General features: G+C 38.1%; 1 long non-coding RNA gene across 1 annotated transcript; it reads right to left on the bottom strand.

The window, feature by feature from the left end:
• Window positions 1-11,574: 11,574 nt before the first annotated feature.
• Window positions 11,575-14,073, bottom strand: LOC139011621 (uncharacterized). The gene is made up of 3 exons (XR_011471610.1): window positions 13,987-14,073; window positions 13,014-13,051; window positions 11,575-11,662 (listed from the first exon to the last, which is right to left on the bottom strand). It is a non-coding gene; the product is annotated as an uncharacterized lncRNA (long non-coding RNA).
• Window positions 14,074-25,642: the final 11,569 nt, after the last annotated feature.

Here is a 25,642-nt window from a genome sequence, read left to right as displayed (position 1 = left end):
TAAATAATATTCTTTTGTAATAAAGTGATTCTTCAAGTAATTTAAAAAACCTTACTGTGATTTGGACAGCAGAACAATCTATGAGAGTAATAATGAATTTATTAGAATATCTCCTTGTAGTTGAGTTCTGTATCAATATCTAGAAATCCTGGGAATTCATTGAGAGAACGAAGGTGTGATAAGACTAACCTATTTGATTTAGACAAATGTCACCTATCTAAAATGTTAGCTTATTGGTACCAGGAGAAAAAATGAGTGATCAAATAACTGCCTTCTAAATACCTCATGCGTCCTGAGAAAATAAGACAGAGGCAGGGGAAAGAATAGACAGTTGGTACAATTCCCTGGTCCTCTTCTTAGCCCCACTGAATCAGCAGTTAAACTGGAGAAGTCTAGGAGTCAGAATTGTTAGTGTGACCTCTTGTGATTCTTAAATAAATAAGGAACATGCTGATTTCCAAGGTCTTCTAAATGAAAGGTAAGATTAAATGCTTGTGCCTTCAGAGTTAGATGTTTCCTACCCATAGGTGAAATTGTGGCCATACTTCAGGGGTGACATTTTTCACTAACACAGGTCTTTTATAAAACATTCTAAATTATTTGCTTTAGAAGAGATTAATAATTCTAGGAACAAATTGAATAAGCACAAAGTAATGTTATATCTGGATCTTGGGGTATATCTGCCATGATTTTAGATTTTTCCTTATCTCTGAGCTATCACCTCAAATATTCAGTGTCCAGTGTTGACATACATGGTCATTAGTCTTGTAGCACATTTTGTCCTGTCTAAAATGAGCAATGAGATATTTGGTCCATGCCAAAAGATCGTTCATATTGTGTTCTGTCCTTAACATCTATGGAGACATTTGATCCATAGTTAATATAAATCCTACTCTTCTGCACGATCTGAGCCCTGACCTATCTACCTGCCTCATGTGTCATTGCCAGCCAGGCTACGAAGGTAAGAAGGGTTATTATTGCCAGGAGAGCAAAACATAATCATTGGACCAATACAATCTGATATCATTTTTATATTTTAATACTATAACCCAGAGTATAACTAAACTAAACACTATGGGCTATTTGAATGCGAGAATAACTTCTTTGGTTGTAATGTAGTTTTTGTAATGTGTTTTTATTGAGCGAGAGGGAAAGACAGAGAGAGAGAAAGAAAGGACAGAGAGAGGAAGGAAGGGAGGGAGGAGGGAGGAAGGGAGTGAGGGAGGGAGGGAGGGAGGGAAGGAGGGGAACATCAACCCATAAAATGGGTATGTGCTCTGACTGGGAATCAAAGCAGTGACCTTGAGGTGCACTGGTCAGGGCAAGTGTTTATGTTTTTGACAGGATCAAATTTCAAAGACTTTTTGGTGTGAAACAAATGTCTCCATGGACCAAATGTCTGCTAATTGTGGTTAGGAATAAGAATTGTTAAGAGATATGTTTATAGGTGCCTGCAGGCTTGGCTCAGACACAGAAATTTTTCTTGTCATCACTAAAAGTTTCCATGTCATTTACTTTAGAGAAAAAAGACTTTATAGTTTGGATCAATATCACAAGCCATTTGCCAATAGCTGTGCTCAGTCTGTCACTCACATGCATGCTACTGAGGCATCTCCTGTGAGGGAGTGAGGGCCTTTTGTGATGCTCAAGGGCTGAGTTTCCTTCATCTAAAATAATGTGTCCACCTTCTAAGGAAGTTCGGAAATGGAGACGTGTGTACTAATTTACCCTTTCTCTACCCTGCCAGTTGGGATCTGAGAGAATAAAAAATTTGTTCTTTACATGTTAATTTTGAGATATATCAATATTATCTCAATATCCTGAAATATCGCAAATATCTATCTTTGTCTGAGTTCCCCCATAAGTAGACTTTGTGGTAAATATTAGAAAACAAATGTGTTGATTCAGGAGACAAAACAGGACACATCAGTAGGATATTGGGGACAGGAGACAGGAAAATAAAGGGAGTAAATGAAGAGTGTGTTTTCTAGCAGGTTAGTTACCACTGTGGTTAAGTGGAGTTCACTCCTTAGTGAGACTCTGAAGGTAGTGTATCATAAAGGTCAGATTTATCCTACTCTAAATGCAGGGAGCTGGCATAATTATATACCAACCCTCATAAGTCAATGAGTAAGAGGTGAGCACAAGATGTGTTGACTTTCTGGTACTCTGACACTGTGTATATGGGCACAGTATTCAAAAAAAGTCCTTTAGCAGCAAAGAGTTGCAGATACTGGCAGTAGAAAGTTGAGCCCCTGAATTGAGAGTTAGAGCCCAAAAGGATTTGAGCAGGACATGAAAGTACTATGTGGGAGTGGAGATCATCAAGAATCTGGAATTCAGAAACAAGGATTAGAGATACAAATTTGTTATCATTGATGTAGAATGCAATTAAAATTCATGAGAAAGGATAAGATCACTTAGGGAAATAGAAAAGGGAAGAGGACTGTACATTTAGTACCAGCACCAAAATAACAAATGAAATCAATAAAGCAAACCCATAAGGAAGAAGAAATGATAAAGGAGAAAGGACAAAAGAGCTTGATATCATTGGAGCCAACTTTTTAAAAGTGTATCAAGAAAGAAAGGAGTACTTAGGAAGTATTCAGTGAGTATTAGCTGCTACTATTACTCCTTCCTTCATTCCTTAATTCATTGAATTTGATTATATTCTGCTGATTCTGAAAAAAAAGAAAAGGAAATAAAGGAGTAATAAGCCATACTAAATGCTGCTGACATGGGAATAACAAATGAGATGTGAGATTCCACTCATATTTTGAAAAGAAAACCCAATTGGCAGTCCTAGATGGCTCTTGCCCTTACAGGCAGGTATTGCAATAACTCCCTCTTGTGTATATTCTGAAAGCAGCAACCTAGTAGTGAATTCTAGGAGTCTGAAAACAAAACTCAATTGACAGTCCAAGAGGGCTATGATTCCTGCAAGGAGTTAAAAGAATAGCCTATGGAGATAACATTGGCAAATACGTTCTCCCTTGGAGTGGCCTTCTTATTGTTCCATTGATGGTTTCTTTTGCAGTGCAGAAGCTTTTTATTTTGATGTAGTCCCATTTGTTTATTTTCTCCTTAGTTTCCATTGCCCTAGAAGCTTTATGAGTAAAGATATCTCTACAACATATGTCTGCTATTTTGCTGCCTATGGCTTCTTCTAAGATTTTTATGGTTTCTCATCTTTTAAGTCCTTTATCAATTTGAGTTTATTTTTGTGTATGGTGTAAGTTGGTGTTATTTCTAGCATTGGGGGAATGGGGTGTAAAAGATCGACCAAAGGACTTGTACGCATGCATAAAAGCATAACCAATGGACACAGACACTAGGGGGTTGAAGGCACGTGATGCAATGGGGAGACCCTGTGGAGGTCCATAGGGGAAAAAGGATTCTTATGCTCTACTATTTGTAATACTTTAAAGAATAAAAATAAGAATTTTTTAAGGCTATTGAGAGATATAGACGGCTCTCACCATGAAGGAGGTGCGGCAAAAGTGCCTCTTGTGGATATTTTTAGAATAACACCCTAGTAAGGCAGATGCTGCCCTAGTGCCCTTTTTATAAAAAATCTTTATCATTGAAAGTATTATAATGTACCCCTTTTTCCCACATTGATTTCCTCCAGTGCAACACATCCACCCCCAGGCCTTCACCACACTATTGTCTGTATCCTTGGGATACACACACACACACACACACACACACACACACACACAAATTCTTTGGTTGATATCCTCCCACCCTCCCCTCCTTCCTTCTGAGATTCTGAATTCTGTTCCATTCTTCTTTTATGTCTCTGTATTTACTCCATTCATCAGTTCATTTTGTTAATTACATTCCATAAATAAGTGAGATCATGTGATATTTGTCTTTCTCAGATTGGCTTATTTCACTTACAATAATATTTTCCAGGTCCATCCATGCTGTCCCAAAGGATAAGAGATCTCTTGTTTTTATAGCTGCATAGTATACCGTTCTGTAAATGCCCCACAGCTTTTTTATCTATTCATCTACTAACTAGAGGCCGGATGCACAAAGATTCGTGCAAGAATGGGCCTTCCTTCCCCTGGCTGCTGGCACCACCTTTTCTCAGGCCTGAGCTGCCTTTCTGCCTTTGCTGCAGTCCAGAGCCACCTTTCTGCCTTTATTTCGGCCCAGAGCCCCTTTTCCAACTTGCCACACTGCCCAGAGGCCCAGAGTGTCTGGGGCGGTGCAGAATGCCTGCATCCTGCCCCACCCCCGGCCTCTAAGTGCCTATGTATGCAAATTAACCTGCCATATTTGTTGGGTTAATTTGCATACTCACTCCCTGATTGGCCGGTGGGCATCACAAAGGTACAGTCAATTTGCATCTTTCTCTTTTATTAGTGTCGGTGGACAATTGGACTGCTTCCAAAACTAAGTTATTATAATTTTTAAAAACTACAGGCATATTAGACTTGAAACTTTTAATGGCTATGAATGTATTATCCTGCAATCAAAATTGTAGATGAGTCCTGGGCATTGGAACACTAAAAGCTACCAGTTGAGCCATATGTGCAGCTAGGTTGGGGAAGTTTGTCTAGAGAACAGGATGTGGATTTTTTATTGGGATATAATTGTCATTGAACATTGTGTAAGATTAGGATTTACAACATCTTAATTTGCTGTGTTTCTACATTGCAATATGATTATCACTGTAGTTTAGCTCGTACCTCAAACTCATCACTTAAATTTGTTATTGTAGTGAGAACAACTAAGATCTGGTCTGTCAGCAATTTTAAGTTTATAATATAGTATTGTTGGCTAGAATCACTACCCTGTTCATAAGATCTCCAGAATTATTTTTTGGAGCAGGCAAGAGCAAAATCTGGGGAATGACACTGAAACCAGGTTGGACAATCAATGCCTTAAATCCTATGGTACAAAATGTCCTTCAGAAAAGAGGGGAACATTAAGACATTTCCAGATAAGCCAAAGCTGATATTCATTATCATTAGATCAACCCAACAAGCAATGACAAAGGAATCCTTCAATTTGAAGTAAAAAGGACAATAGAAAATAAATCAAAGTGATATTGAAATATAAAAGTCTCCAATAAAGGTCAACACATGGACAATTACTGGTATAAGATCTTACTTTATTGTAATTTTTAAAAATCCACTTTTTATTCCTTTATAGGATTTAAAAGACCAGAGCATAAAACCTAATGTTCAATACAGGGTGGGACAAAAGTAAGTATGCACTTGTGACTATGCAAAACACAGTGGTTATCACCTACTTTTGAGTCCATACTATATATATTAACTAGGGGCCCGGTGCACAAAAATTTGTGCACTTGGGGCAGGGACGTCCCACAGCCTGGCCTGTGCCCTCTTGCAGTCCAGGACCCCTCGGGGCTGACCACCTGCTGGCAATCAGACATCCCTCTGGCAGCCTGAGAACCCTCGGGGGGTGTCCACTTGCCAGCGGGGAGTAGGCCTAAGCTGCAGTTGGACATCCTTAGCGCTGCTGAGGAGGCGGGAGAGGCTCCCACCACCACCACTGTACTGGCAGCCGTCAGCCTGGCTTGTGGCTGAGCAGAGCTCCCCCTGTGGGAGCGCACTGACCACCGGGGAGCAGCGTCTGCCCCCTGGTGGTCAGTGTGTGTCATAGTGACCAGTTGTTCCCAGTCTTTCTGCTGTTAGAGTCAGTTTTCATATTACCCTTTTATTATATAGGATAGAGGCCCGATGCAAGGTTGGGAGCCGGCTGGTTTGCCCTCAAGGGTGGGGGTCCCCACTGGGGTGCCACTGGGGTGGCTGGCCAGCCTGGGTGAGGGGCTGATAGCTGTTTGCAGCTGATCACACCCCTTCAGGGTGGGGGTCCCCACTGGGGTGCCTGGCCAGCCTGGGTGAGGGGCTGAGGGACTTTTTCAGGCTGGCCAAGCCTCCCCAGCAACAGAAGCCCAGCCTCTCCTTTTTTTCTTTTTTTCCTGGGATTTATTTACCTTCTATAATTGAGACTTTGTAGCCTGGAGTGGAGCTCAGAGCCAGCCAGGGCTTGGCTTCCTCCATCACCAGGGGCAACTCAAGGCTCCAGCCCCGTGGCCATGGCTGGCTGAAAGCAGGTATCTGGGGTTTATTTATCATCTATAATTGAAACTTTATTGCTTTGAGTGGAGGTTAGAGCCAGCCGCTGCAGTCAGGAAGTTGGCTTCCTTCATTATTGGGGCAACCAGTCCTCCTGCTTGCTACAGCTCCTTGGCTGCCAGCTGCTATCTTGGTTGGGTTAATTTGCATATAGTCACTCTGATTGGCTGGTGGGCATGGCTTAAGGCATAGCAAAAGTATGGTCAATTTGTATGTTTGTCTTTTATTAGTGTAAATTGGTAGGCAATATAAAAAGATAGAGTTTCTGACATTATTAACATAAACTAAGGGAGGAGAGCTGCAATCAATTTGTTTTTATATGCAGTTGAAATTATCAGCTTGTAAGAGATTATAACAAGAGTGTGTGTGTGAGTATGTGTATCATATATAATAAAACTCTAATATGCAAATTGACCAAAGCATGGAACAAGCAGTCACTATGATGTGCACTGACCACCAGGGGGCATATAGCTTGGCTCAAGGCTGGCAAGCACGGGGAGCCTAAGCAGGCAAGCAGACATCCCCTGAAGGGTCCTATACTGTGAGAGGGCCCAGGCTGGGCTGAGAGACCACACCCCCAGTGCACAATTTTCATGCACCCGGCCTCTAGGGTGTGTTTGTGTGTGTGTGTGTAAGGTGGATTAATATTACTGCTATTTAAAAAAAAACACAAAATAATAAGTGTAAGGAAGTGGAGCAATTGGAACCCTTGAGGACTGTTTATAGGAGTGCAAACTAGTACAGAATGCTAGTAATAAAAAATTTAAAATAGAATTATCAGCAATTTAATTTCTAGGTATATTTCCAAAAGTTGAAATGGAGATACTACACATCTGTAAACGCAAGGAACCCAGTGGAGGCAAAATAATCTAAAAAAAAAAAGAGCAAATTTGAAATAGACCATATTCAGATTTTAACACAGACGACAAAGCTATAGTGATAAAAAATAGTATGTTATTGGCATAAAGATATATATATATATATATATAACAACGGAATAAAATATAGACAAAATAAATTCATACATATATGCTCAATTGACTTTTAAGACTTAAAATACAAAAGTGAGAAAGAAATGCAGAGATTTTCCTGCTCAGTGCATTTACTGTTTTCTGCATTACAAACATCACTCACCAGAATGGTACTTTATTTTCTTACCAAGGAAACAGCAAAATCAGCCATAGTTTATGGTTTACCTTAGGGCTCACTCTTGGTGTTGTACATTCCATGGGTATGAACAAAAGTTTAATGAACTCCTTCAATCATTATAAATATCAGATAGGGTATATTCATTTATTCCCCTAAAAGTACTGTGCTGTTCCTATTCATGTCTCTCCCCATTCCTCCTAAAAGCACTGATATTTTTATCTCCATAGTTTTATCTGTTATAGACTGTCATACAGTTGGAACCATACAGTGTATAACATTTTCAAATTGGCTTTTTTTTCACTTAGTAATATGCATTTAGGGTTTCTCCATATCTTTTCATGGGTTCATAGCTCATTACTTTTTATCACTGAATAATATCCCATTATCCAAATGTATTCAGATTTGTTTATGTATTCATGTACTAAAGGTGATCTTTGTTTCCAATTTTTGGCAATAGGGAATAAAGCTACTACATTAATAAAGATTTTTTGTGGGTACATAAATTCTCAACTCTTTGGGTAAAATATCAAGGAACATGATCACTCAATTGTATGTTAAGAGTATACTTAGTTGTGGGGTAGGGGCTGGGCAGAGAGGGGTAAAGGAGGGTAAAGGGGGGTCTCAGTAATACTATCCACTATATATATATTTGAAAAATAAAACTACCAAAAAAGAGAAACTGCCAAATTGCCTTCCAAAGTGGCTGAACCATTTCAGATTCCCAACAGCAATGTATGAGTTCTTGTTGCTCTACATCCTCATCAGCATTTGGTGGTGTCAGTGTTCCAGGATTTACCCCTTGCATTAGTGTTGTAGTAGCATCTCATTTTTTAAATTTAATTTCTCTGATGACATATATGTGGAGCATGTTTGCATATTCTCATTTGCCATCTATGCATATTTGATGAGTTGTCTGTTAAAGTCTTGGGCCCATTTTTTTTTAATCGGGTTACTTTTTTTTCTTATTTTTGAGTTTTAAGAGTTCTTTGTACATAATGGATAACAGTCCTTAATCAGATGTGGGTTTTTTTGAAACATTTCTCCCAGTCCACGCCTTCTCTTTTCATTCTCTTGATTTTGTCTTTCACAGAGAAGAAGTTTAAATGTTAATGAATTCCAGTTTATCAATTGTTTCTTTTGTGGACCAAGCCTTTAGTTTTGTATCTAAAAAGCCATTACCACCCAAGGTCAGCTAGGTTTTCTCCTATATTCTCTTCTAGGAGTTTTATAGTTTTGCACTTTACATTTTGGTCTACAATCTTTTTTGAGCTCTTTTGTGAAGGGTGTAAGGTCTGTGTCCAGGTGTTCTGCATGCAGATGTCCAGTTATTCCAACACCATTTGTTGAGAAAACTATCCTTGCTCCATTGTATTGCCTTTCCTCTTTCCTCAAAGATCAGTTTGCTGTATTTATGTTAATCTATTTCTAGATTCTTCCTTCTGTTCCACACATCATTTGTCTATTCTCTCACCAATATACAGTTGTAATGTATCAATTGATTTTTGACAAGAGTTCTAAGAAAATTAAATAATAAATTAATGGGTAAAAAATATTCTTCTCAACAAATGATGGTATGACAACTGGATAGCCACCTGCAAAATATATAACTTTGTAGCCATAATTCTCACCACATGCAAAAATTAACTCAAAATCTATCAAAGCTCTAAATGCCAGTACTAATGTCATGAAACTCTTAGAGGAAAACCTTGGTGCAGATCTTTTTCAGATTGGATTACACAGCAGTTTCTTTTACTGAACAACAAAGGTACATGAAACAAAGGAAAAATATAGATAAGTTGGAATTCATTAAAAATTTCAGCAAAGGGCACATCAATAAAGTAAAAAAGACAATCTGAAAATCAGGGAAAACTTTTGCAAGTCATATCTATATTTATAAAAGCCTACGCGACCAAATGACCAAACAGCTGAACAACTAGTTGACTATTCGCTATGATGCGCACTGACCACCAGGGTGCAGATGCTCAATGCAGGAGCTGCCCCCCTGGTGGCCAGTGTGCTCCCACAGTGGGAGTGCCACTCAGCTGACTGACAGGTGCCAGACACCTGACTCATGGCTGGCAAGTGCAACTGTGGTAGCGTGAGCCTCTCCTGCCTCCACAGCAGCACTACTGAGAGTGAGGGAGGCAGGTGCAGCAGAGCTAGAATGAGCAGGAGCAGCATGGTGCCTGGCCTGGGCTCAGGCTCCTCACTGGCCGCCTGCCGCCTTGCACACTATGACATTCCTCAAGAGATGTCGGACTGTCGACATCCCCGGAGGGGTCCTCGAATAAAGGAGGGCACACGCCAGGTCGAGGGACCCCAACATTGAACGAATCCGTTCAATGCCTTTACTATCTAGTAAGGCCCTTAGATCTAGATTATATCAAGTACACTAAAAACCTTTGTCTTGATTGATTTGTGAATGACAAAGAAAGTTATGTAATTTTCCCCCAAGGCTCAGAAATCATACAATATATTTGAATAGATTTTGCAGTTCATTAAATTTTAGATAAGGCATATGTTTTAGAATACAAATCCAGCCGAAACCGGTTTGGCTCAGTGGATAGAGCGTCAGCTTGCGGACTGAAAGGTCCCAGGTTCGATTCCGGTCAAGGGCATGTACCTGGGTTGCGGGCACATCCCCACTGGGGGATGTGCAGGAGGCAGCTGATCGATGGTCCTCTCTCATCGATGTTTCTAACTCTCTATCTCTCTCCCTTCCTCTCTGTAGGAAATCAATGGAATATATTTAAAAAAAAAATAGAATACAAATCCATGTAGCCTAATATTCGTGATTGTAAGATTGACCCTGGGTACTTGTTAGAATTCAAGTCCTAGATCCCTCTTCTAGAGGCTTTGACTCTTTCTGATAAAGAGGATCCTAAGTATAATTTTAATGAACACCAGATAATGATTTATTTTTACCTTTGAAAGTAGTTACCAAAAGTAATCATGTGCTTTAATCCATTAATCAACAAAAGGTCATATTTTTAATAAAGATAACATTATTTAACATTGTATTGATTGAAATATTTATGATTGTAAATTTCATTCGGTTTTATATTATCAAACACACGATTAAGGTAGTTTTTCAACTGCTATTTAATAATTGAACAGAGAATGAAAATCAATCAAAAGTTCTTAGTGTTGAGAGACAATTGTCAGCACTCTATATTCCATCTTGTATAGCATAGAAGGCTTTTTCCGGTCACCTAGGAATTTTACACCCTGATTGAAAAGACTGATTGGCTGTAGAATTCACTGGAAAATAGGATTGCCATAAAACCGTAGGCGTGTGTAGCTCAGTCAGTTGCATTCCCCATAATGCTTAAATCGAAATGATCTATCATTTGATCTGTAAAGAAAAAGAGAAAGAAGTAGACATTATTATAAACAGCATTTAAAATTACCTGGATATTGCAGTAAGTGCTTGTAAATGAGCAGCATGATGTGGAGAAGCTGTGCTCCACCTCCACAACCAAGTGGGACCCACACGCTCCCCAGAACCTTCACACATCCTTCCCTCAACTGGGGCTACTTGGCTCTTCCTACATGGTCAGTCCTGGTTCAGTCTTGGAAACCACCCAGACTGGAGAGATGAGAGGAATGGAGATTGTTTTGATGGTTCTCTGGAAGTAGAAGTCATTTTGGGTCTTGAATAAGAGGAAATAATTATGAGAGACAATGAAGAGGAAAGTATGAAGGTTGGCTGAACCTTTAGACTGCAGACTCCTTTGGAGTGAAGCACATAAGAAAGGAGATTGAGTGGAAGTGTGCTGGGATGCCCTGCTCTCTAAGGAAGGTTCACAGTCTGTCATGGAGTTCAGAGACTAGGTTGACCCTCAGAGGAGTCCCTTCCTAGCAGGAATGGCCCCTTGTTATGGATTTCAATATCAGTAGTCAAGTAGTGTTTGTTGCTCAGTTATACTCCCTGAAGCTTGGTTGCTACATCACAAAGATGATCAGTTAGCATATGGACTTCCGAGGTCAATATATTGTGCATAGACTCATTCTTAAGTCCTAGTGGTTAAATTAATTGATTTGTACATTTCCAGAATATCCAGCAGATATATTGAGAGGTCAAATACAAATCTGCTTTTGCAAATGAGAACTCCTGGGAAAGGTACCAGTGTGATTCTGTGGCATTTACTGAGATAGTACAATTTTTTCCCATATATACTAGTACTGTGCATAGACTTTCTAAAACATGGGTTTTCCTATCATCTTGTGATGGCTTCCTCATTATTTTGGAAGAGCCAATATTTAGCCTTATATTCTTACAACATTTCATTGCAGAAAATGCATTCATTGAGGTAAGTTTTCTTATTCGTTGCGCAGACTGGATCAATTTCTTTGGTGCATATATAGTATCGCTCATTATACGTATTACAGCCTGGCTGTCAAACATAAAGAACAACATAAAATTTGTTAGATAATGAACTTTTTGAAAAAAATGTCTTTAACCTTAGTGCAAGATACCATGCAGCCAAATGGAATGAAAATATTCTATATTGTGGTTTGGAAATACACAATCTACTTAGTCATAAAATTTTATTGATATATTTTTACAAACCCAATATCATTTTTAAAAAGCAAAAAAATGGTTGAATGTATTTTTATAATGTAACCACTCTCATCTCACTTCTACTCATACCTGCATCGGATTTTCCCCATTGTTTCATATCACAAATATAGTAAAAAGGAATCTTAATAATTTCCCTATCTTTTTCATTGATTTAACTACTATAGAATCAGATTCAGTCAGATTATCACCACATATGTGTATATTCATATATGTTAGTATTTTCAAATATATGTAAAATTTGTTTAGTAATGGCACTATTGGTAATTTACATAAATGAACAATATGGTGTGTATTGTTACATGACTGCCCTTTGAAATGTCTATGTAATTTTATGTAGGTCCTTCTCTATGTATAATATTCTCTATGAATATATGAACATTATTATTTTATTTACCTTTCAGTGGATAATTTTTGCAATCCTCTTTTTTTTGTAGAGAAATAATTCTACTTTAAATAGACTGTAACCATTATCAGGTTCTCCCAGATAACAAAGATACCCAATAATGTAATCTTTGAAATAATGGGATATTTTATCTTGTTCAAAATGCCAAATATTTTATATGGCTGGCTAGATTTTATTTATTGAACTTAGCATAATAATGGCACAGTTTAAACAAAATTTTTTGAAGGATCATCCTGTTGCACATTTTGTTTGGTGAATTTTTTTTATAAAAGAACAAGTGAGTGGGACTAGAGAGATAGAAACACCAATGATAAGAGAGACATCAAAAAGTTGTCTCCTGCAGACCCTCTACTGGGAATTAAGCCCACAACCTGGGAATGTGCCCTGACCAGGAATTGAACCAGAGGCCTATTGTTTTATGGGTCAACGTTTAACCACAGAACAACACTGGCAGGACTGTCTGGTGAAATTTGCTGTTACAATATAAAATACTTATAAGTTTCCCAACCAGTGTAGCTCAGTGATTGAGCATCAATCTATGAACCAAGAGATCACGGTTCCAATCCTAATCAGGGCACATGCCCAGGTTCTAGGGTGCATCCCTATTATGGGGCATGCACGGCAGCCTATTAATGATTCTCTCTCATCATTGATGTTTCTGTATCATTCTCCCTATCCCTTCCTCTCTGAGATAAATTTTTAAAAATCTTAAAAATATTAAAAGCTTTTTTAATTTCCAAATTAATCAGTATTAACTTACCTCCCTGCGACTGCGTTTTAGTGGTACAAAAATAGTTTCTGCGACAAGCACACAAAAGAAAATGTAAATATAAGAAGAAGGGAAAGAAATCAGAGTCTCTGGTGGGAAGAACCTATATCTCTTAGTAGGAAAATTCTATACAAATTGCATACTCAGGACCCCCAAGTTCTGAAGTGAGCCTTTTGTGATAATATCAAAATAGTAATTCACAAAATACATCCAAATCTGGAAATATAATTCCAAATTATTATCATCTGTGAAAAATAATTTGAAGTGTTGTGGTGCCATAATCATCAAACTCTCCTATGAAGATACCATAGTTCTTTTTATTCATTTTTTAATAAATGAGACATCCTATTCAGAGAAGACAATGCCTTGTTTAATTCCACTTAATATGCCTTGCATAATGTCACCTAACATGAATAAATTATTACTTTATGAGATAGTATTCAGTTCTAATATCAGGGGCCAATTCGACACCTTACAGCTCCTTTACTCAAATTCATCATCATTCTTGCAGTAAAGGAAACATAAATTTTGAATGATTTCTCACCTTATACAAGATTTTGACTTTAGTGGCCTCAGAATTGACAAACAACAAATCAGATTGCTAAGGATTATCTGATCTAGGAGACATCATTCACTCCCTACAATCTGCATTTATCAAACATGGAATCTGACCTCCAAAATAATAATTAGGTAAATATCTTTAATGATAAATGAACAAAAACCTAAGTTCTGCTGCTCATTCTAAACCAGCTCTCTGCCTCCATCTCTCTAAGGTGGAAATGAGAAAATATAACCCACAGATATAATTTTAAAAGGGGGGTTGTAACATGCCTGCTTTCATTTTGCCAGTTTAAGTATTACAAACTCAATGAAAGAATCTGCTCCATTTTTAGAGAATAGATATTGTCTCCAGCATTTTCTAAGATGTGTGAATTGCTTCATCCAGAATAGAAAATGTACTCACCAGAATAAAGAGGAAATACCGAGGCAGTGATGAAAATAATTTTGAGCAATGATGAGAAAAAGGTCATTTTATCAAATCTGTAGAAGAAACCCAAAAGGGATGTTTACAACAGATGACACAGAGACAAATTTCCTATTTGCAATTGAAAGTTTCTTACAGGCGAAGGACCTGCTACTCCCCTAGTTACCTTAATATGTTGGACTTTTCCCTTTTTTCTTTGCACAAACTTACAGGATCAAGGGACATACATGGGAACAGTAGGCCTCATAAAGACTTGAGAGAAACAGCAGGACACATTCTCAGCACACTTAAGAAGGAGCTGTTCATTCCCAAACCTTGGCTCAGCCCACAGAAGCCTGACACCACTTAAGGAAATATGGGCACTGGAATCTCCTTTTTCCTCAGAATATAGCAACATTTCAGGAAGGACTGACCTGGAGCAGGCCTCACAGCAATGCTGCACACCATGGCCAGCCCATAGATTCCCCACCCAACCTCCCTGAAACAGGAGGCAGTGGAGCCTGAGGCCTACAGCTCTAGAGACTGTGACAATTTTGTTCCCTTTCTTTGTCAACCACCTCACCCAGGTGTGGAGTCTTCCTTTATTGGCTTTCTGCTGTTTAGGAGCTTGATGAAGTTAAAATAGATGACTCATAATAACATAAGGCAGAGGTATTCTGTGTTCTGCCTAGAGGCTGTAAAACAGATTGTGAGAGATGCCACTCAAATAATTCTCAATAGGTCTTCCCTCAGAAGGAAGTTTGGGATCATTTTATGATAATCTCAGAACTGTAGGATGGGGGTAAAGTAATAAACAGGGCTTCAAAATCCTAAAATAGACAAGAGATGTGAAAGCTTTTCCAACTGCTGAGTTGGAAAGAAAGGAGAATCAAAGCACGAAATACAATAATAAATCAGGGAAACTGTAATTAGATCCATACGTAGACTTTTAGTATTTTGAAATACTAGGGGAACATTAGATTCAATTGAAGCTTTGGTATATTAAACTTTTCATATTGAGATAAATGAATTGTCTCATAATGCTGTAAGTAATAGTATTGAGAGATATCATGTTCCTTTTAACCAGTTTACCCCAATGGGGACATCTCATAAAGCTATAGTATAATTTCACCACCAGGAATATTTAAAAAGCTCCAGACAAATATTAGGCATCCAGCTTTGAACCTGGGCTGGAATACAACATGACAATAAAAATATCAGGAGGGAAAGAAGGATCAGGAGTGAAATTGAGACTACGAGGGACAGTGCCCTAAATTTTATATTGAATCATTTGATCTGAGGAATAAATGAAGAAAACAAGATCAAGTCAGTATAGCCCAGCTGACTTAAAATAGACTCTGTATAGTCAGGCTGACAAAATTAGTTCAAACCAAATGTGCTAAAGCATGAGGAATGGATTTTATGTTAAATAGCCTGAGGACTCATAAATGGAGGGATATTTCATGTTCATGAATAGGGAGACTCCTTACTGTCAAGATGTCAGTTACTCCCAAGTTGACCTATAGATTCTATACAGTCCCAATCAAAATCCCAGCAAGTTATTGTTTGGATGTTATTAAACCAATTCTAAAGTTAAAGGCAAAAGACCAGAATAGGCAATAGAATATTGAAGGAGAAGAGCAAAGTTGGAGGATTGATACTACTCAACTTCAATAAACAAGACAGTTTATAACTAACCCAATAATCACGACGGTTTATTATTAGCAAAAGAAGAGACAACTTGATTAATGGAACAGAATAGAGATCTCAGAAACAAACCCCCATAAATGTAGCCAAAAGTTTTCTGACAAATGAGCAAGGGTAATATAATGAGGCAAAGATAGTTTCTCAAAATTAGTGCCGGAACCACTGGATATCCACATTCAATAAAATAAATGTAAACTTAGACCTTATACCCATCTCAGAAAGTAACTCAAAATGAATCACAGACCTAAATGTAAAATGCAAACTATAAAACTTCTAGGAGATAAGACAAACCAAGATGACTTTGGGAATAGTGAATACTGTTAAAATACAATGCCAAAGACATGATCCATGGAAGAAATAACTGATGAGCCAGACTTTGTTAAAATTAAAAACTACTGTTGTGTGAGGGACAATAATCAGAGGATGAGAAGACAGGCCACAGACTGGGAGAAAATATTTTCAAAAGACACTTGTGTTAAAGGACTATTATCCAAAGAAATCTTAAAATTCAGAAATACAAAAATAAAGAACTTTGTTTAAAAATGGGCCAAAGACTTTAACCTACACCTCCCCCAAAAAAGTTATAAAGATGTCAAATAAGCATGTGAGATATTCTCCACTGATACATCCACAAATAAATGAAAATTTAAAGTGAAATGCGCCGAACACCTATTAGAATGCCAGGACATTGACATTCCAAATGCTTGCAAAGATATGGAGCAACAGAAATTCTCTTTCACTATTGGTAGACATGCATAATAGTATAACCACTTTAGATAGAAATATGGTAGGTTATTACAAAACTAAACTTATTTACCATGCAATCCAGCAATAATGCTCTTTGATATTTACCTAAAGGAGGTGAAATCTTATGAACACAAAAACAAACCAACTAACAAACAAAACCTGCACACTGATGTTTAGAACAGTTTATTCATAATTGCCAGAACATGGAAGCAATCAAGATGTCCATCAGTAGGACAATGGGATAAATAAACTGTGGTACATCCAGCTGATGGACTGTTATTTAGTCCTAAAAAGAAATGAGCTATCAATCATGAAATGACATGGAGGAACTTTAATGTATGTTACTAAATCAAGGAAGCTAATTTGAAAAGGCTACATACTGTAAAATTCCAACTATATGATATTCTGGAGAAGGGAAAACTGGAGACCGGAAAAATCAGTGATTGTCAGGCATAGGGAGATGGAGTGAGTGATGAGTAAGTGGAGCACAGAGGAACCTAAGGCAGTATAAATATATAATACCATAATGATGAATATACACCATTATATATTTGTTCAAACCCATAGCATATACAACACCACTAGTAAACTGTAATGTAAACTATACACTTTGTGTGAATATGAAGTGTCAATGTGTTTGCATCATTCTTAACAAATATACCACTCTGTTGTCGGTGTTGATAATGGACAAGGCTATGTATGTGTAGGGACAGTGGGAAATAGGGTATATAGGAAATATCTGCACTTTACTCTAAATTTTGCTGTGAACCAAAAATTGCTCTTCAAAGTAAATTCTTAATAAAGTACTTAATATGCACAAGGTTATTTATTTTCTGATGCATAATCTATAATTGCAAAAGTTGGAAATATTTATAAACTGGAATATAAAAGATTGAATTATCTCTTGTACTTCACAAAGTAGAACACTATACAGCTCATTCAGAAGGAACAATATAGGCATGAATATATATGCTCCCGAATTGCTGGAATTTCTATATTTTCTCTGGAGAATGTAATAACTTAGGATTTTACTTTGTAACATACCATTATTAATACATAAGTTTTTCCATATAACAATTTATTTTATAATAATTTATAAAACTGAAATATTTTCCATTTCCTAATAAGTGAGAGGTAATCTACCCACATCATAAAAATCAAATATTTTACCCAATTTAGTTCCTGCACAAATAAAAGACTTTAAGTAACTTGTTATCTCCAATGATATTTCCATGTCTGTTGTGAGAAGACATGGATGCAGTTCTTTTAATGAGGACACAACAGTGAGTGAGACTTCTTTGGCATTGACTGTGGATAGGAAAGTCCATTTGTCAAAACTGTGTACAATGCTGATTTTTACAGGAGATCTAACTTTGCTTCAATAAATATTGTATTATTTAAACCCAACAACACCTTCATTTGAAGGTATCATTTTTAGATGAAGAAACTGAAGAGCAAGAAAGATAACTTGCTAACATCATTATAATATAAAGGGAATTAATTGAGACTGATTATTTCAATGCTGTTTCTAATGTCCATGCAATTGCCTCATAGTAAACAACTCTCAATTACATGGCAGATGAATGGCCCCTAGAGAGATCAAAGAGGGTTTGCCTAATGTAAGCGTTTGATGTTAGAACTGATAACTAAAAAATACCAGACCTGAAGGAGAGTATTCCAACAAATACCATTGGAAAATATGACCTAGAAAACAGATAAGGATTCTTCAAGTACTTCAGCTCTGTAGGTCAGAAACAGGATGAATTTCCCTGCCGCAGTATCCAGTGGCCATTCAAATCCACTATACAATCTCTTATTTTTTACAATATGGGATTTTTAAAAATCACTCAATGTAATCTTAAAGAGGCATGTGAACTGTTCTCTATCTGGTTTACCTATTCAAGGATTCTAAACCAAATGGAACAACCAATTTTCTTCCTAGATAACACCAAATCTTGCCTGCATTTTCTAGGATTTGAGAAATACTCTATCCTGGCACAAGAACAGACATATAGATCAATGGAATAGAATAGAGAACCCAGAAATTGACCCAAACCACTATGCTCAATTAATATTCAACAAAGGAAGCATGAACATACAATGGAGTCAAGACAGTCTCTTCCATAAATGCTGTTGGGAAAACTGGACAGATACATGCAGAAAGAAGGGAAGGGAAGAGAAGGGAAGGGAGGGGAGGGGAGGGGAGGGGAGGGGAGGGGAGGGAGAAGGAAAGAAGGGAAAGGAAGAAAGAAAAGAAACTAGACCACTAACTTACACCATTCACAAAATAAATTCAAAATGGATAAAGGACTTAAACTTAAAATGGGAAACCATAAAAATACTAGAGGAATCCACAGGCAGCAAAATCTCAACATATGCCAAAGCAATTTCTTCATTGATACTGCTCCTAGGGCAATGGAAACTAAAGAGAAAATAAACTAATGGGACTACATCAAAATAAAAAGCTTTTGCACAATAAAAGTAACCATCAACAAAACAACAAGAAAGCCCACTGCATGGGAGGACATATTTGCCAATGTTATCACCAATAAGTGTTTAATCTCCAACATTTACAGGGAACTCACACAACTTGACAAAAGGAAGATAAACAACCCAATCAAAAAATGGGCAATGGACATAAATAGATACTTTTCAAAACAAGCAGAAGGAAGGCCAAGAGACATATGAAAACATGCTCAAAGTCACTAATTATACGAGAGATGCAAATCAAAACGTCAATGCGGTACCATCTCACACCTGTCAGAATGGCTATCATCAACAAATGACAAGTGCTGGCGAGAATGTGGAGAAAAAGAAACCTTCATGCACTGCCGGTGGGAATGCAGACTGGTGCAGCCACTGTGGAGAACAGTATAGAGTTTCCTCAAAAAACTAAAAATGGAACTCCCATTTGACCCAGTGACCCCACTTCAAGGAATATTTCCCAAGAAAACAGGAACACCAATCAGAAAGAATATATGCACTCCTATGTTCATAGCAGCACAATTCACCATAGCTAAGATTTGGAAACAGCCTAAGTGTTCATCAGCAGATGAGTGGATTAAAAACCTGTGGTACATCTACACAATGGAATACTACACTGCTGTAACAAAGAAAGAACTCTTACCATTTGTAACAGCATGAATGGGCCTGGAGACCATTATGCTAAGTGAAATAAGCAAGTTGGAGAAAGATAAATATCACATGATCTCATTCATTTGTGGAATATAATGAACAACATAAACTGATGAACAAAAACAGATCTAGAGACAGAGAAACATTAATCAGACCATCAAACCTCAGAGGGAAGGTAGGGAAGGGTGGAGGTAAGGGGGAGAGATCAACTGAAGGACTTGTATGCATGCATATAAGCCTAACCAATGGACACAGACAACAGGGGGGTGAGGGCATGAGTGGGGGGTTTCAGAGGGTAATGGGGGCATAAGGACACATATGTAATACCTCAATCAATAAAGAAATTTTAAAAAATAAAATAAAATTTAAAAAAGATATACATAGCATGTATTTAAACATGCCTTTTTAAATTTGGAAATTTACTTAAAATTCATCCTCAGTTCAAAAGAGTTCATTCAATAAAATAAAGAAAAAAATACTCTATCCAGGATTGCAATGTACTCACCAGGAGAAAATGGAAATGCCAACATGATGATAAAAAAGCTGGCATTAATATTCAATGAGAAGTTAGTGATTAAGAAAGCAGAAGGTTTATGACAAAGTCCCATAAATAGTTCAGTGAACAGAACCACAGAGGCCACTTCCTGAATCCTCCAACTTGAGAAAGAAGAGCCTCAACTCCTGAGTTGTTAAAATCCTTTACTATTTTCCTTTTTTTAAAAAATTTTCACCAAAGAATATTTTTCCCATTTATTTTCGGTGAGAGTGAAAGGGGCGGGGGAGGGAGGAAAGGGGTGGAGGGAGAGAGGGAGGGAGGGAGAGAGAAAGGAAGGAAAGGAGAAGAAAGGAAAGGAGAGGAGGGGAGGGGAAGGGAAGGAAGGGGAGGGGAGGAGAGGGGAGGAGAAGAGAGGAGGAAAGAAAAAGAAAAAGAAAGAGAGAGAGAGAGAGAGAGAGAGAGAGAGAGAGAGAGAGAGAGAGAGAAAGAAAGAAAGGAAGAAAGAAAGAAAGAAAGAAAAAGAAAGAAAGAAAGAAAGAAAGAAAGAAAGAAAGAAAGAAAGAAAGAAAGAAAAGGAAGAAAAGAGAGAGGAAGGAAGGACGGAAGGAAAAAGGAAAGAGAAAAGAAAAGAAAGGAAAAGAAAAGAAAAAAGAAAAGAAAAGAAAAAAGAAAAATCTTTGCAAGAGAGACACATTTCTTGGTTGTCTCTTGTAGGTGCCTGGACCAGGGCCAGCATAGAACCAGCAACCAAGGTACTTGCCCTTGACCAGGAAAGGAAGCCAAAAGACTCTTCTCAAGTTACCCACCTCAAGAAGACGCAATACAAAGGCAGACTGTGGATGTCTTGTTTACTTGTGCAGCCTCAGCCAGCTCCTCTATGTTGAGCAGTGTATTTTAAATACTGCTATGTAGGAAACCAAGTGTCAGGAGAGATAAGGCACACAGGGTCCTATGTCCAGGCAGTGACTGGGAGGTTACCACAGGAAGAGGTGATCAAAGCTATTCCTACAGCAGGAAGTTTAGAGGACAATTTTATCTGATGGGCATAATGAATGGGGAGGGGAGAAAATAAGTATGTTTATAGATCCTAAAATGATAAGACATGAAGACTTGATAAGCAAGGGAGCTGTGTAGGATCAGGAGATAAGGCAGGAAAAGAATTTCAGAAAATAAAACTTGAATATATGTCTGGAACTGCTTAGTTTGAAAACAGATAGCTATGAGAGGCACATGGAGAACTTTGTACAATTACCTGTGCCCATGTTCCTTCCCCAAGGTTGTGATTCAGATTTCTATATGAGATCCTAGTAACAGGTATTTTTTTTAAGTTTCTAAGATGGCAATAACATGCAGAGTCCCTGAGCTAGAGCCACAGAGCAATCTCTGGGGTACTATTATATCATTCTTCCTACTTCCCTACACCAGAGCTTTCATAGTTAGCTGAAGTATATACAAACCTGTCTGTGGCTAGCTTTATTCACACACTTAAATTGCACTTATTTCGGAAATTCAGCATGTTTCAAATTTCTGTGATCCAGTCTCAAAAGAAGTAACATAAATTCTAAAATGATAATAATAATAACTTAGTCTTAAGAATCTAGAGCTAGCCTTGTCTTTTTTTTTCTCAGTGGTAGACCGTTAGCCCATGCACTCCAGTGTTTAGGTTTGAACTCCCATCCAGCCCACACACTTGGGTTGCAGATTCCATTCCCAGCCCCTAGCAGGGCATCTGAGGGAGGCAACCAATCCATGTGTGTCTCTCTCATCTATGTTTCTCTCTCTCTTCCAAACCCCTTCCCCTGTCTCAAAAAATCTTTGGAAGAAATATCATTCAGTGAGTATTAATAACAACAACAAAAGAATCTAGAGCCAGACAACTGTGCTTCTGGTCTCAGCACTATGGCTTAGTATGTGGGGTACCTTTAAAAATTGCACATATTGTCCTATATAAAAAAGCCTAATATGCTAGGTTCTGGTCAGCGGTTCAAAGAATCAAAGCATAATCTATATATATAAAAGCCTAAGTGACTAGTCAACCGGTCGCTATGATGCACACTGACTACCAGGGGGCAGATGCTCAACGCAGGCGCTGCCCCCTGGTAGTCAGTGCTCACAGATAAATGGTGAATTTTCCTCCATCCCTACTAGGGAGAGGGAAGCGAAGGCACTTGCCTCTGGCACAAACATTTACGTGGGCGCCAAAAATGTAGGTAATTAAGACGAATACTATTTTAATGCAATATGTAAAAAAAATAAATGTTAGTACAGAAAGATCCATGATGAACAAAATATCAAAATTATAAAGAGACAGGATCCGCCCTTGCATTACACGACACACCTGTGCTACAGTGGCAGGTCCACTGGAAGCTGCTGGAGGGCCGATCTGTCTGTCTTGGTCCCTACGGTATCCCCAGGGTCTAATACAGTGTCAGGCGCATAGTAGGTGCTCAATAAATATCTGTTAGCTGACTTAAATGTGTAGGCAGTCATTTGGTGGGTTTGTCCCTTTGATAGTTTGTTCATTCGCTTTCTTGTCCACTCATTCTCTGTGTGCTCTGGGTCTCTGTGTGCCAGGCACTATGCTGGCAGGGAGAAGGGACCTAAAGAGAAATACACTTTGCTGATCTCCCCACGGCCCTCCCACTCTGTGGACTGAACAGAGGAGAAGTACTTGAATGAGTGAGTGCACAGAAATCCTCAGGAAGGTCTGCCAGGTTCCGTTGTGCAGGGTGTGTACTGCCCACATCCAGGGGGCATCGCTCACATCGACGGCGATGCACACAGCTCCCGCTGCCCCCTGGTAGTCAGTGCTCTCCCACAACCAACCTCCCGTGGTCCCTCCCCCAGCCAGCCAGCCCCAATTGGGACTGGCTGAGACAGTCGTTCCTTATAGCTGGCCAGGTCGAGGGTCCCCACCGGTGCACGAATTTGTGCACCAGGCCTCTAGTCTGATTATAAGTTAACGCATTTGTAAAAAATAAATAAATAAATAAAATAGCTGCTTGCAATTGTTACGTAATTTATTACATACAAAATGCCTACAAGTGCCTGTACCAGATTAGCATAGAATAAAGACAGAAGCATTTTCAAATAGTTAATGAAAACCTATTATATATAAGGGCTGTATCATTTATTGACCAAATATCAGTGAATTGAATACACCAATATTTTTCAAGATTAGTATTAAGTAGGATTTTCCAGTACTCAAGGTTGATTCAGCATTTGAAAACTAAGAAATATAATTCACTACATTAACAGATAAAAGAAAAAAATCATATGACCAGTTCAATAGACAACTACTCATGATAAAAAAACAAAAACAAAAAAACCTTTGATGATTAAATGTAAGTAAGCAGTTTGATGAAGGGCATTAGAGAAGACTGCAGAGTTTATGCTGTGATTTTGATTGCCTTCCCACAATAATAAGAGGTCTCAGTGCAATAAAGAACAGAAAAAGAAAAATCAGAAGGGCAGGGGAGTTTAAGATTGAAACAGAGAGGTAAAATTGTCTCTAATAATATTAGCAAACTTTTTTGCCCAAGAAGTATATATTTTAAAAGGCAATTACAAAAATTAACAAAGTATGCATTATAATCATAGGATACAAGGTCAATATATACTAGCAAAAATAACAAAAACTGAAATTTACAATTTTTCCAAACAGCTGTGCTGAGGTTTAATTCACATACAATGAGCTTCACATACTTAACTGTCCAGCCTGATAAATTTGACATTTGTATGCACCAATGAAAGGATCTTCACAATCAAGATAGTGAACATATCCATCACCCCTCAAAGTTTCCTCCTGTCCCTCCCTACTCTCTCCCCAGGCAGCTGATGATCTATTATCACTTTACATTAGTTTTATTTTTCTAGACTTTTACATAGATCGACTGTAACATTTGTACCCTAATTTGCCTTTCATTCAGCATAATTATTTTGAGAACCATCTGTGTATCAGTACTTCCTTGCTTTTTATAGCTGAGTAATATCCATTGTATGGATAGGCCATAATTTGTTTATTCATTTGCTTGTCCATGATCACTTATAGTGTTTCTAGTTTGCAGATATACAAAATAAAGCTGCCACAAATATCCATATACATGTTTTCTTAAGCATATGCATACATTTCACTTAGGTAAATAGCTATCAGTGGAAGGACTGGAACACAGGGTAGTTCATAAGGATAAAAGTTTCTTAATTTTTAAAGAGTCTGCCAAATTCTTTGCCAAAGTATTGTCCTGCTTTACATTCCCATCATTGGTGCCTGAGAGTTCCAGTTGCTCCACACCCTCACCAACACTTGGTGTGGTCAGTCTTTATAATGTAAGCCACTCTGTTAGGTATAGAGTAGTATCTCATTGTGGTCAATTTACAGTTGCTTAACAATTTTTGGCCTTTGGAGGGGGTTATTTTTAGTGAAATACAATTGACATAAACATTGTGTGATATTAAGGTTTACATGTTAATTGGATACATTTGTATACTTTATAAGATTAACACCATAGCGCTAGATAAACTCCTACCGCGTCACATAATCATTTCTTTTTTGTGGTGAGAACATTTAAGATCTAGTCTCTTAGCAACTTTGATGTATTGTTGACTATAATCACAATGCTCTACAGATCTGCAGAACTTACTCATCTTTTAACTCCAACTTTGTACCCTTTGATCAAAATATCCTTATTTTCCTGAGTCACCAGGCTCTCATAACCACCATTCTACTTTCTGTTTATATGTATTGTTAGGAATGCTCTTAACAAAGTTACAGGAATGAGACAAATACTCAAAACTGGATCTGCAAGGTATATTTACTCCTGCACAGAAGGGTGCTGTTCCTAGCTGGAAATCATGGGCAAAGCACACCGAACAGGAAGTCCATTTGGGTTTTATTTTCTGATGCGGGCGGGTCCTGCCCCTCACTCTGAACTCTGACTTGATTGGTCAGGGCTCAGAGCTAGGATTCCCATTATTGCATGATTGGCTATTGCAGAGGAAGGGTAGGAGTAAGATAGAGGCTAAGATAGTAGCCCCCTGAGAGTCTGGATGTCATGTCAAAAATGGCTCGACCTGAGATGGCAGTAAGCTCCTTTCTTTGACAGAAAAGATAGCTGGTTCACCCTCACTCCCCCTCCCACCCCTTTTTTTTATTTGACTCTTCTCTTTAAATTCAACTAGCAGTCTTTGACTTTCATGTTCTGCAGTATCTAGGAAAAGGTGATTATTCTGCTGATATGTTACTGGGATTTGTTTGGTTAATGCAGTGTCAATTAACCTTTGGATAAGGCCTCTCATACATGGAATAATGCAACATCCTATTACTGTCATAACACTAACACAATAATTAAAGATGTGAATATAGATGTCGTCACGCCCTTCCATTTCCTGAACCATTGCTCTAGTAGACCTGAGAAAGGGTTCTCAGTTCCAGAATTCTCAGCTAAATCTTTAGCCAAAGTTTCCAATCCTTGTAAGGCCTTAGTGATGTTCCCATCTGGAGCTGTGTTGTTAGGGATAAATGTATACGATTGGCCTCCTATCATTACACATACTCCCCCCTTTTTCTGCTCG

Source organism: Myotis yumanensis, unplaced genomic scaffold, assembly GCF_028538775.1.
Source record: "Myotis yumanensis isolate MYYU_CA2020_CCGP unplaced genomic scaffold, mMyoYum1.0.hap1 SCAF_5, whole genome shotgun sequence".
Classification (NCBI taxonomy): Eukaryota; Metazoa; Chordata; class Mammalia; order Chiroptera; family Vespertilionidae; genus Myotis; species Myotis yumanensis.
This window is presented reverse-complemented; position numbering and strand designations above follow the sequence as displayed.